The 12265-nt window shown below is 40.1% G+C and overlaps 1 protein-coding gene across 1 annotated transcript in view; it reads left to right on the forward strand.

Annotated features, from left to right (window-relative positions):
• PTPRR (protein tyrosine phosphatase receptor type R) overlaps nt 1-12265 on the forward strand; it is a 152095-nt gene that overhangs the window by 2297 nt on the left and 137533 nt on the right.

A 12265-nucleotide genomic window follows, 5' to 3' on the forward strand; every position in this document is an offset into this window, starting at 1 on the left:
TTAGAGAAAACATAAGTCTATATTTACTGGAGCTGATGCTACAGCAAAAAGAATTAATAATCTGTGTTTAAATAATGTTTTATAATGAAAAGGTAATGCATGTCATATAGCAAATCTGGTTTCCTATGGAAAGACTATTCTACTATGAATGTGTTTACAGTAGCCACATATGCATTCACACAAAAAATGGAAAATATTCTCATCAAATATGTGATCAAGCATATTCGTGTACTTAAAAAGGTACTATTTTAGTAAGTTGATTGAGATTCCAATTCCAATAAGGCATGACAGCTGTGTAAACAGAAAATTAAATCCAGTTGTGCTGTTGATATACCCATATATTTCTTGCTGAAATCACAGAAACTTGTGTGTGCATCTCTGAAAACAGAATTAAGCCCTTCTGCTGAGTGCAGCAGGTGAAGTAATCAACCTATATAGAGCTTGCTGTTGGATGAAGACCTAAATCAGTAGCAACTGATTACAGGTCGGCATGAACCTTCGACTTACACTTAGGCATTGCATAAGCCAGTGCCCAACAGGACAGGTTATACTCCTTTTTAGTAGGTATGATCTAATAAGTATTCTTGCAATAAAGATCTAATACCTCCCAAGGTGACTAGGAAGTATTGTTTCCTTGTTAAAGAATGGAAGGTGCTAGCAAAATCACAAAGTGATGCATTAGGCTAACTTGTAAATAGAGAGCCATTTGAGTCATTCAGGTTGCTCAACTAATTAACTCTTTCACCTCCTTTTCTTTCTGTAACAAATTTTGTAAACAGAATTAAAATGCTGAATTAAATATCCAGTCATAGGAAATACACAAGGAAAGTCAACTAGACTAGAAAAAAGTCTTATCAACTCACCACTTGCCTTACGTTAAAAATCTCTCTTTACAAGAGAATTTTTTTCAGAATTTGCTTTTAGGATGAACAAACCCTGGTCCTGGGAAAGCAGAGAGTTAACAACTCAGGTCATCTAAGTCATGGTTTCTTGAGCAAAGGCTTTACATTGGCTTGCTAAGGACTTCTGTTACCTCCGGTTTTTTTTTATCCTCTTAATTGATGAAGAGATGCATTGACAACCTTAAGTCAGTATGGACCAATACTTTCCTACTAGACTTTTCAGAGAGGAAGCATGTAGATCCTTGTTTCGATTTCTTGATGGATTCATTCCCCAAACCCACCAGCTGAATCAGATAAAGCTTGAGATAGGAAATTGTGGTATTCTAACTTCTTCGGGCAATGGTGTAATAATGGGGGGATTGCTTATATGAAAACAAGAATTTCTCTGACCACAGATTAACACTTCTTTGCGTAGAATTCACTGGGTTCAGAAACATGTTATAAATATGCTAGACTGATTTTGTTAATTGTTACCAAAGTCAACAGGGTGATTTTACTAAGTTCTGCTGGGAAGAAACAAGTACTTCAGCTTTCCTGGTAAAACATGCACTGTGTGGTATTCTCATGGTTGGAAATGACTGGAGTGGGTATGTGGTTTCTACTTAAGTGTTGGAGGGTCTCTGTTCCATAAAGTGCACAAGCTCTGTCACAGTAATAAGAAAAACTGGGGACTGTACTTCTAGGGTTGAGGTGAGATCTGCACCAAATGCATTCACAATCACATCCATTTCAGTAACCTCATACTAACGAGTGAATAATGCTAGTTTCTAAATACATTTAGAATGAATGTGAAGGAGCTACTGATTTAAAAATGTACTGGAATTATGCTTCATTACACTAACATAATCTAAATGAAGCCAGTACTTATAATTGCCTTCTTTAAAAAAACATATTGCTGGCCATGAGTGGGTGTTTTTACTAGAATAGACATTTGTGCCTTTTATTAGTAGAATCATGCATAATCAGGGGGTAGTCATCTGTCTCTTTAAAGGTTCTTTTGGGATAAATAGTTTTATAATAACGTATCTGACTTCATATTTTTGAGGAAGTATTTCATTGGAAAAGAGACTCATGCCATGTTTTTACATTTGGAAATTCTTGCTGTTCATTATTTTGAAGACATCATCTTCCACAATAGGTTTATGCTCAGTACATCCATTAGGAAATTATTGAGGCTTGTGATCTTGGAATCCATGCCTAATTTCATTTGTTGCATTACAAGAAGACTGAAACATCGTAGACAGCAAAGGCTGGTTCCAGTTTCTCTGGAGAGTGAAGCAGGAGACTTGCTGAAAAACCATGAATTGGGCTCTTGGGGAAGTGTGCCTCTCCAGAAGGGAGCTAATGAAATAACAGTGTGTGGCCGTGTTTGATCGTGGTTCCCCTCCATGGGTATGTTGAGAGGTTTCATGTAGGGGGCTAGAAGGAGGGGTAGGAGTCTTACTCCCTAAAGCACAGTCATTGTCCTGTTGGATTTTCAGCATGGCTTCAAAATAAGTACTCGGAGAAGCTTAACAAGATCTGTTTAGAAATCCTCTGTACTATTTCTGAGAGTAGTATTACTGCAAAAAAACCCAGCCAAAACTTTAAGGCTGAACTTGACTTCCTTCGTGTCAGCTGTAGTTTCTGTGGAAATACTATATATTTACATCCACGTTATATAGAGCAGAATTTAGCCACAACCTTTCTTTGGAAAATTACAGTAATCACAAAATTAGCACATTGATGCACTGCTTTCTCACACCTTCTGGAATAAAGTCTGATGTGAGACTATATGGTACATTAGTGCCAGGGTATAAGTATGGCAGAGTACTTTAGTGCCTTTGGGACCAATGGCTCATCTCTTAATTCACATGAGTAGACCTAGTGAAATCAATGGTCTGTGGTATCCAGTTTCATTATTGACATATTAGGCAACAGGCCCATGAAACAAGATGCAAAGTGTCTTTTTGAGAAAAATACCACTTGTGCTTAATTCAAATTCACTGTGGCTATTTTTGGCCAGGGCTTTTTTTTCCTTTTTTTTTTTTTTTCTCCCCTACTGAAAAGGCCAAATTCAGCAAAATTGAATTTGCAGTTGTTTCTATTTTCAGCAGGTTGCTTATTAGAAAAGGAAAAAAATTATTCCTTGCAATCATCTCTCTCTCCTCTTCCCTCTCTTGTGTGTAACTCCCCCTCTCTGGGGTGCTCTCTTACTCTCTTACGCACATGTGGGTGTCCTTGCTTGCTCTCACACACACAAACACACACGGAAAAACAAACTGTATATACATTTACATGCATACATACACACATTTTGTACAAATTGGTTTTGTATTTATTTTTTGTTTTGGTCAGAAGTGCTTTTGTGAGGCAAACCAGGCAAACTTCAAAGTTAAAAATATGAATCCACTCTGTTTGGTAGCACATGCATGAAGCAACACATTGGAAGTTTTGGAACTGACAGAAGAATTCACCTATGTAAATACTTTCCCATGTATAACAGTCTTTGTAGCAGAGGGACTTGCAGGCTGTGACAGTCCCCATCATTCAGAGAATAACTCCAAAACATATAGCCTGATCACATCCTTCCTTCATGCCACAGCTGCTTCTTAAGACAAAACCTGTAAGAGCAATACAAACAAAGCTATTCCCTACCTAAGTAGGCTGCTAGAACTAACGTTCTTTCATCAGGCATGCTCCTGCATAGCTTCTCATGACTTTCTTCAGCTAGAAGAATTTTATTACATTCAAAGTGGTGTTCATTAATGAAAATGAAGCACACCTTATACATGAAAGTAAAGTGGAGGGTTTATTGTTAGCATAATGAAAATCTTAATAATCTAGTTCAAGAAGCATTGTTAGTGTAGATCTAATGTTTTATAGAAAACCAAAGAATAATAATACAGAAAAAAAAATTACAGTTATAGCAATGATGCAAATAAAATTGTCTATCCCTTTCCTTGGTGTTACACTTTCCCTCCACTGCTTCTATGGATTCTAAGCTTGATAGTTTCACACTGATTTTGGCTACTGGGGGATGTTATGAGGAGTTGTCAGCATCTGGAGTCCTTTGCCAGGAGGAATATGATGTTTGTGCTGGTGTCCTCTCTTCTTCCTTTCTCTTAGGTCCATATGTATTTCTTTGCTACCATGCATTCATATTTTTTAATCCCGCTTCCTCTGGACCAAGATCTACTTGGCCCTTATATAGACAAGAGAGAACTGCAAATTAAATTTTGCAGGGTGTGAGTCCATTTCCATCTCAATGGACTAAAAAGAGGCAGGCAATGAGTCTCCTAGCTGTAGGAACATTGGCATTATTGGAGAGGATTGATCAATGGTCTGCAGTACTTTTCACAGTGACTCTGGGTGGATGTTCAAGAAAAGATGAACCATTGTGAATGAGGTGATAAAGACTGAACTTGACTAAAGCCTGAGGTTGGTTTATAGAGTGTGAAGATAGACTGTATGGAACATCTTTCAGAATGGTGAGCTAAACAGAAATTAAAAAAGGGGAGCTCAGGGTGCAAAACTTAATTACCAAAGTTTAGTAAATCTTTTTACTGAAAATGAGGAATTATTTGGCAACAGCATTAAGTACTGTAAATCAGATTATATTTGAGTTAATTTTATCTTTGAAACCAATCAGTCAAGTTTCAGCACGTTTTTCCCTTAAGAAATGACTCTACATTTTCTGCCTTTTCCTTCCAATTTCCAGCTTGTTGGCATGAAAATCTCAAGCTGTGTAAAATATCAATCAAGATATCTGTAACTATAAAGAGACTTCAGTTATATAGTGCTAGTTACAGTATTATATGTGATATTTAAAGCATATGCACTATGTGTCTGTATTCACTTGTGCACTTTATTAATCAGGTACAGCACAGCAGTTCTGTCAATGGATTTAGGGTGACTGCGCTAATTGCAACTAGTAAATATACCTCTGATTACAGGAAATGGGAATGTTCAGGAATATACCTTATTATGAACCTAATTTATTCAGATTAAAACAATAAGACTTAAGACAATGACCTTAAATAAATTGTTTTTCCAGACACACATTAAGACTTTAGACACCATTACCTTTCCCTATCAGGTTTACAAAAGAATGTTATGTCCCACTGGGGCTCTCCTTTTCCAGTTGAATGAATTTCTGGTTTCTGGCTCTAGAGGATGTGAGATAAAGAATCTGCAAAGCTGTGCTATTTTGCTGTTTGAAAAAGAGAAAACATGATACTATGTTACTGGCTTGTTAATGGATCTTGACTATCTCAAAATTTTTTATCTCTCTGTTTCAGAGGAAGTGAAGGTATTTGGGAATTGGAAGACTAGCAATTCGCTGGCAGGTTGCTTTAAAATAAAATGTCAACTGTCTTGAGACTATTCAGGGAGTCAAGACAGTCTGGAGAAATTTTGGGATTTCTCTATTAAGCAGAGGCCAACTGGGACTGTCAAAAGTGCCCAGATTTACTATTTATTTATAGTCAGATTTACTATTTATTATAGCCTTTCATTTCTGCATATGTAGCACAAACTTATAGAGTAAGAGAGGCTCAGAAGCATGTGCTATCTAGCATTCATGTGATTTACCCATCTATTATAATGAAAAAATTTTGTGTCCTCCATATACTGGAACCATGCAGGTATTTCACAAGGGCTTCTACTGACCCATTCTCCATCAGTCTTCTATAGCTGTAGAAAGTATGCATTCTACATCACTCTGGAGCTTCTTGTTGCCCTGTAATAGATGAGAAGCAAAACTCCATGGATTGGAAGTGCAACTAAAGATAAACTGAGATTTTGAGGAAAGATAATACTATTGTATAGGAGAAGCTAAATTAAAGGGGGGGGGGTTACAGAGGAGGAACATGGAAGCAAGATCAAGACAGGCTTTGTTGTATATATATATATATATATATATATATATATATATATATATTTAAAAAAAAAAACAACTAAGGAAAAGCAACAGCAGCATGTGAGGATTTGCAAGGAAGAAGTAAAAGTCAACCAGGACATAAAGAAGGAGGAAAAGTCAAGCCGTAGCTAAAGAACAGGGGAAGAAGTAGCAGTGTTCATCACCAGCCAAAGCCTGAGGAAAAGAGTCTAGAAATCACTACATTGTACAGACAGAAAAACTAGAAGACACAATCAATAAATCGCCAATATAAAGTCACAGTACAGTACCTATTCCTAAAGGGCATAGACATGGTTATTACATGAGATAAATGCTCGGAGCAATGTAGAGATATTCCAGCTGCTCCAGCCAATGAGCTGGCTCCATCTGGAGCTCGGCTCAGATGCCTCTATACAAACACCCATAGCGTGGGGAACAAACAAGAAGAATTAGAGATGCTTGCATGTCTACGGGGGTATGATATAATAGGCATCACAGAAACATGGTGGGATGGCTCCTATGACTGGAGTGTTCGAATGGAAGGTTACAGGCTCTTTAGGAAAGGCAGGCCCGGCAGGTGGAGAGGGGGAGTTGCCCTTTATGTTAGGGATAGGCTGGAGAGTATGGAACTCCTTCTGGGGACAGGTGAGCAGTCAACAGAGAGTTTGTGGGTCAGGGTTAAAGGGAGGACAGCGATGGGAGACATTACTGTGGAGATATGTTACAGACCGCCTGACCAAGGAGAACCTGCAGATGAAGCACTCTATAGACAGATAGGAAAAGCCTCATGCTTGCAGGCCCTTGTTCTCATGGGGAGCTTCAACCACCCTGTCTGTTGGAGTGATGGTACAGCCCATCGCAAGCCATCCAGGAGGTTCCTTGATTGTGTGGAAGACAACTTCCTTCTGCAAGTAATAGAGGAGCCGACAAGGAGAGGTGCCATGCTTGACCTCGTGCTCACCAACAGGGAAGGGCTCGTTGGAAATGTGACGCTCCAGGGCAGCCTTGGATGCAGCGATCATGAGATGGTCGAATTTGAGATCCCCAGGACAGTGAGAAGAGCGTGCAGCAAGCTCAGTGCACTGGACTTCAAGAGAGCAGACTTTGGCCTCTTCAGGAACCTGCTTAGTAAGGTTCCGTGGGATATAGCCCTAGAGGGCAGGGGGGCCCAAGACTGTTGGTTGATATTCAAGGATCACCTGCTACAAGCTCAGGAGTGTTGCATCCCAACTAGAAGGAAGTGCAGCAGAAGGGTCAGGAGACCTCCTTGGATGGATAAGGAGCTGCTGAGGAAACTTCAAAGGAAAAAAGAGGCTTATAAAACGTGGAAGCAAGGACAGACGGCCTGGGAAGTATCCAGGGATGCTGTCCAGGAAGCTAGGAACCAGGTTAGGAAAGCTAAGGCCCAGTTAGAAGTAAACTTGGCTAGGGATGTTAAGGATAACAGGAAGGGATTCTTTAGGTACGTAGCGAATAAAAGACAGACTAGGGACAGCATAGGCCACCTCCGGAAGCTATTGGGAGAGCTGGCTACCCTGGATTTGGAGAAGGCTGAGGTTCTTAATGGCTTCTTTCCCTTGGTCTTCACTGGCAAAGGCTCTGACCACACCACGCAAGTCTTGGAAGGCAGATGCAGGGACTGTGAGAATGAAGACCCTAGTCCCACTGTAGGAGAGGATCTGGTTCGAGACCATCTTAAGAACCTGAACATGTGCAAGTCCATTGAACATGAATGAACATGAACATGAGCCGGCTTCAGTGTGCGCTTGCAGCCCAGAAAGCCAACCGTATCCTGGGCTGCATTGAAATGAGCGTGACCAGCAGGTCAAAGGAGGTGATCCTGCCCCTCTACTCTGCTCTCGTGAGACCTCACGTGGAGTGTTGTGTGCAGTTCTGGTGTCCTCAACATAAAAAGGACATGGAACTGTTGGAACAAGTCCAGAGGAGGACCACGAGGATGATTAGGGGACTGGAGTACCTCCTGTATGAAGACAGGCTGAGGAATTTGGGGCTGTTTAGCCTGGAGAAGAGAAGGCTGTGTGGAGACCTCATAGCAGCCTTCCAGTATCTGAAAGGGGCCTATAGGGATGCTGGGGAGGGACTCTTCATTAGGGACTGTAGTGATAGGACAAGGGGTAATGGATTAAAACTTAAACAGGGGAAGTTTAGATTGGATATAAGGAAGAAGTTCTTTCCTGTTAGGGTGGTGAGGCACTGGAATGGGTTGCCCAGGGAGGTTGTGAATGCTCCATCACTCGCAGTGTTCAAGGCCAGGTTGGGTGAAGCCTTGGGTGACATGGTTTAGTGTGAGGTTTCTCTGCCCATGGCAGGGGGATGGGAACTAGATGATCTTAAGGTCCTTTCCAACCCTAACTATTCTATGATTCTGTGATCTACATGAAGGAAGGATAAGCTGTCTTCCAGGAGCAAAGGTATCTACAAAGCTGGTGCTAAGAGATGTTCTGACCTGAGTTTGAAAGTAACCATTGACTGTTGTTCATTTTTTGTTGGCATAAAAATAGCTATACTTAGCTGAGAAATAGGGGAAGACTTCTTGTTTTTTTAATTAGAAGAAATAGCATGGAATCACAATCTAAACAGCTAGTCTGTTCTCCTCAATGCCAAGGCAGAATAAACTGTAATTCTTTGTAAAAACACTTGAAGGGAAGGAATATTAGGGGAAGGAATAACATTATTTTAGTTAAAGGGTGATATCAGTACTGGGTGAATATTACAAGTCAGTCATGCATAACTACATTCTGAAGTAGAGTTTAAATAGAATGGTGTGAACAGAATATAAAAACTCACATAGAATCAAGTTTCCTAAGCTTTTGGAAGAGATACCTTTGGAGATTCTAGTTTTTTGAGCCTTGTCCTAAGCCTCATTTTCTGAATTTCTGTTTATGTTGGGATACCTGAAGCTTAAAGGGCACCAAAATCACTGTTTCACTATCATACTCCAGTTCTTCATAGCTTCTGATGGTTTCCCTGGGGGCAACAAAGGAGCAGTTGCTTTTTCTGTGTAAGTACAGAACTTGGTATGGGAATCCCAGTCTTCCCTCTCTTAGGGTTGGAGACAGGCAATATCTAAACGTGATATGTAGCAAAAGTTATGGTGTTTCTAATGACTTACTTCTCCGAGTGTTCTGTTGTTGCATACCGCTTGTGTTCAGAGCTGTAGTCTGCAGGGTGAGGAAGGAGTATTTTACACCTTCATCATACTAAGGGGAAGATTTATGTTTCCCTGAACATACAAAGTGTGGCCCAGTTGTTAGGGTCACTGGAGGCAGCTGTAGCAGTCTTGAAGGCAAAGTCTGATCATGGTTTGAGCTTTATCCACAGTCCTACAAAGATCAATGAAGTTTTTCACATGGGCACACTAAATGCATTTATCCTACTTAAGCTAATGGGGCTTTGTGGACTTACCAGAAAAACAAATACAGCCTAGTAATTTCCTTGTAACTTATTTGTGCTTCTGTGCTGTCAGGTAGTTAAATGGATTGGTGTGAGTGCAAAGAGTATGTTGTGTAATTAGACTTGTTAATTTCTCATTTCCAAAGGATGGGCCATTACTAAAATGTATTTTGCTGCCCATCTTGAAAATATGCTGCAATGGGCCATGTATCAAATCCATTGCAAGGACCTGTGTTACTAATGTGATTTTTAGCATTCTAATGGAAGTGAGCCATTGGGATTTAGTAGAAAATTGTGATACTGTTGTTAAAAAGTAGTGAGATTCATAAGCAGGCAAGCTTTTGGAGAGTTCCTTAAACTATTGTTTTATCAGGTTTTTTTTTGTGTTACTTTGGATTCAGTCAGGATTAACTCTGAAGTCATACATGGCATTTACTTTAACATTATTCAATGAAGAATTTGGGCTAGTACTTAATTATATTTTTTTCTGCTTCTTTCAGTAAAAGTAAATGAAATTAAAGTGGAATTTGGAATATTAAAGACAGTAGGAAATGCAATATAAAGAATTCCAGGAGTATCACAATAGTAGGAGTAGGAATGAAGGAAGCAAAGAGGAATCAGAGACACCAAATAGGGCTGTAGTTACATTCCTGTATATTATCTGTGATAGCTTTGGAATACTGATTGCCTGTGCAGGAAACATTAAAATAAATCCAGCAAAGAAGTGATTGTGAGAAATAGGTGGGTATGAGAAGTAGATGACGATGAGAAGTGCTGATGTCTCCTTCTTTTTATTTTGCCATTCACACAACTCTCTAAATTGCTAGGTAAAACCAGCCCTCAGGATTTTATCAATGAAGTCAGCCCCCACAAAGCTTAATGAGATCCCAGCCAGCTTAACAAGCTTTGATATTCAGCTGTCTTTAAGGCTATGCTCTGCAGTTTCTCTGTTTTCCTCCTGCTCTCAGTCATCTTCCCAATCAAAACCTAACAGCTCTACACATGTGAACTCAGTGGTCGTCTAGGAAATGGTCAGTGTTTATCTTTGCCATTTAAAAGAGCAGCCTTAGGTTTAGCATAGTTCTTTATAATAGGAGGATCTCTAAGTGTACTGCAGAATGCAGGATTCTGTGTTCTGTCTTCTTCCTCTTCATTTTCTGCTCATGCATGTTATGAATTTCTTCACTGCCTACAGACATGGACCCGCTTTTGGCAGAGAATGCATTTCACAATGATGCATAGCAATACTATAGCACAGATGAAGTATTGTCCTTGATTTTCATAACTGAAATTTCATGAGGAAATTAGGTCAACAGAATGTAATTACCTACACTGAAATCTCCTAAGGACCCTGGATAGAGCTGTGCAAATGACCGATTATTTTGATTTGCTTACAGAAGCAAAAAATTCAGAGGCAAAAATCAGTCTGAATAGAATAAAATGATTTCTTGTTCACCCTGAATTGAACTGATATTGGTTCTGAAATGTTCTTCATGGCTCATTATAAGACTTAAAATAACATTGATTTATTTTTTTTTAACAAAAAATCAGCACACTGATTCAGCATTGCCATTAACTCCAACAGCTTCTGAAGAGGAAATTCCAGGCTGATCAGAGGAGAGCTCTTTGGGTTCCTTTGTCTTAGAACAAAAAGTCCCTTTTGTACCACAGTGGGTTTCTTAGGATGCTCTTCCATGAGGTGACTAAGCTTCAGCTACTTTATATCTATGAAGGAGCAGATCCTTTCCTGTTTCTCTGCTCACAGGGACAGCCTGTCTTCCAGACTGGGAGCTAAACAGGGCTGTTGTGGTTGTTCTCTTCTTCATAAAGGCACTGAAGAGTCACTGCACTTCATACATTTAAAAAGAATCATAGAATCGTAGAATAGTTAGGGTTGGAAAGGACCTTAAGGTCATCCAGTTCCAACACCCCTGCCATGGGCAGGGACACCTCTCACTAAACCATGCCACCGAAGGATCTGTCCAGCCTGGCCTTGAGCACCCCTAGGGATGGAGCATTCACAACTTCCGTGGGCAACCTATTCCAGTGCCTCACCACCCTAACAGGAAAGAATTTCTTCTTTATATCCAATCTAAGATATCAAAAGAGAATAAAATACAGTTTTAGTTCTGGTTCTTTTTATAAAGGCATTATTGGGAAGTATTCTGACTATCAAAATAAAACATAGTTTTTACTAATACATGGTTTATTAAAACCATGTACTCTAGCAGAGTTCTTTGTGTACAACGCCAAGGTATTCAAGGTATGGCTAAATCCACACATCTCTATCTCCTCTGCAGAGAGCCAGGTGCTCCATTGGCTGGCCAGGTAATGCTTGGGAGAAGGTTAGGTCATAAAAGGAATTGGTATAATGGACTCTAAGGCTTACTGATTTAAGGAGCTGAATGAGGAATACAGGATCATGATTATAGACTCAGGCATCAGAACTTCACCTTTCTTCTCTTTCTTACATGTTTAAGTCTAATTTTTTGATCCAGTTCTTGTCCCTTCCTCCTCAAGTCCCCATATATAAAAGGTGATCATAGTAATTCTCATCTTTGGCATTACTGGGTGATTACATACATCAGAAAGTGGACTGCATATGTTTTCCCATTGGAGTTGATACCAGTACTCTGCTCTCATGAGACCTCACCTGGAGTATTGTGTGCAGTTCTGGTGTCCTCAACATAAAAAGGACATGGAACTGTTGGAACAAGTCCAGAGGAGGGCCACGAGGATGATCAGGGGACCGGAGCACCTCCCACATGAAGACAGGCTGAGGAAGTTGGGGCTGTTTAGCCTGGAGAAGAGAAGCCTGCGTGGAGACCTCATAGCAGCCTTCCAGTATCTGAAGGGGGGCTACAGGGATGCTGGGGGTGGACTCTTCATTGGGGACTGTAGTGATAGGGACAAGGGGTAATGGGTTAAAACTTAAACAGGGGAAGTTTAAATTGGATATAAGGAAGAAATTCTTTCCTGTTAGGGTGGTGAGGCACTGGAATGGGTTGCCCACGGAAGTTGTGAATGCTCCATCCCTCGCAGTGTTCAAGGCCAGATTGCACAGAGCATT

The sequence above is a fragment of the Pezoporus wallicus genome, unplaced genomic scaffold, assembly GCF_028554395.1.
Source record: "Pezoporus wallicus isolate ANWC-B61680 ecotype Strahan unplaced genomic scaffold, APGP_CSIRO_Pwel_v1 contig_5069, whole genome shotgun sequence".
In the NCBI taxonomy this organism is placed as follows: domain Eukaryota; kingdom Metazoa; phylum Chordata; class Aves; order Psittaciformes; family Psittacidae; genus Pezoporus; species Pezoporus wallicus.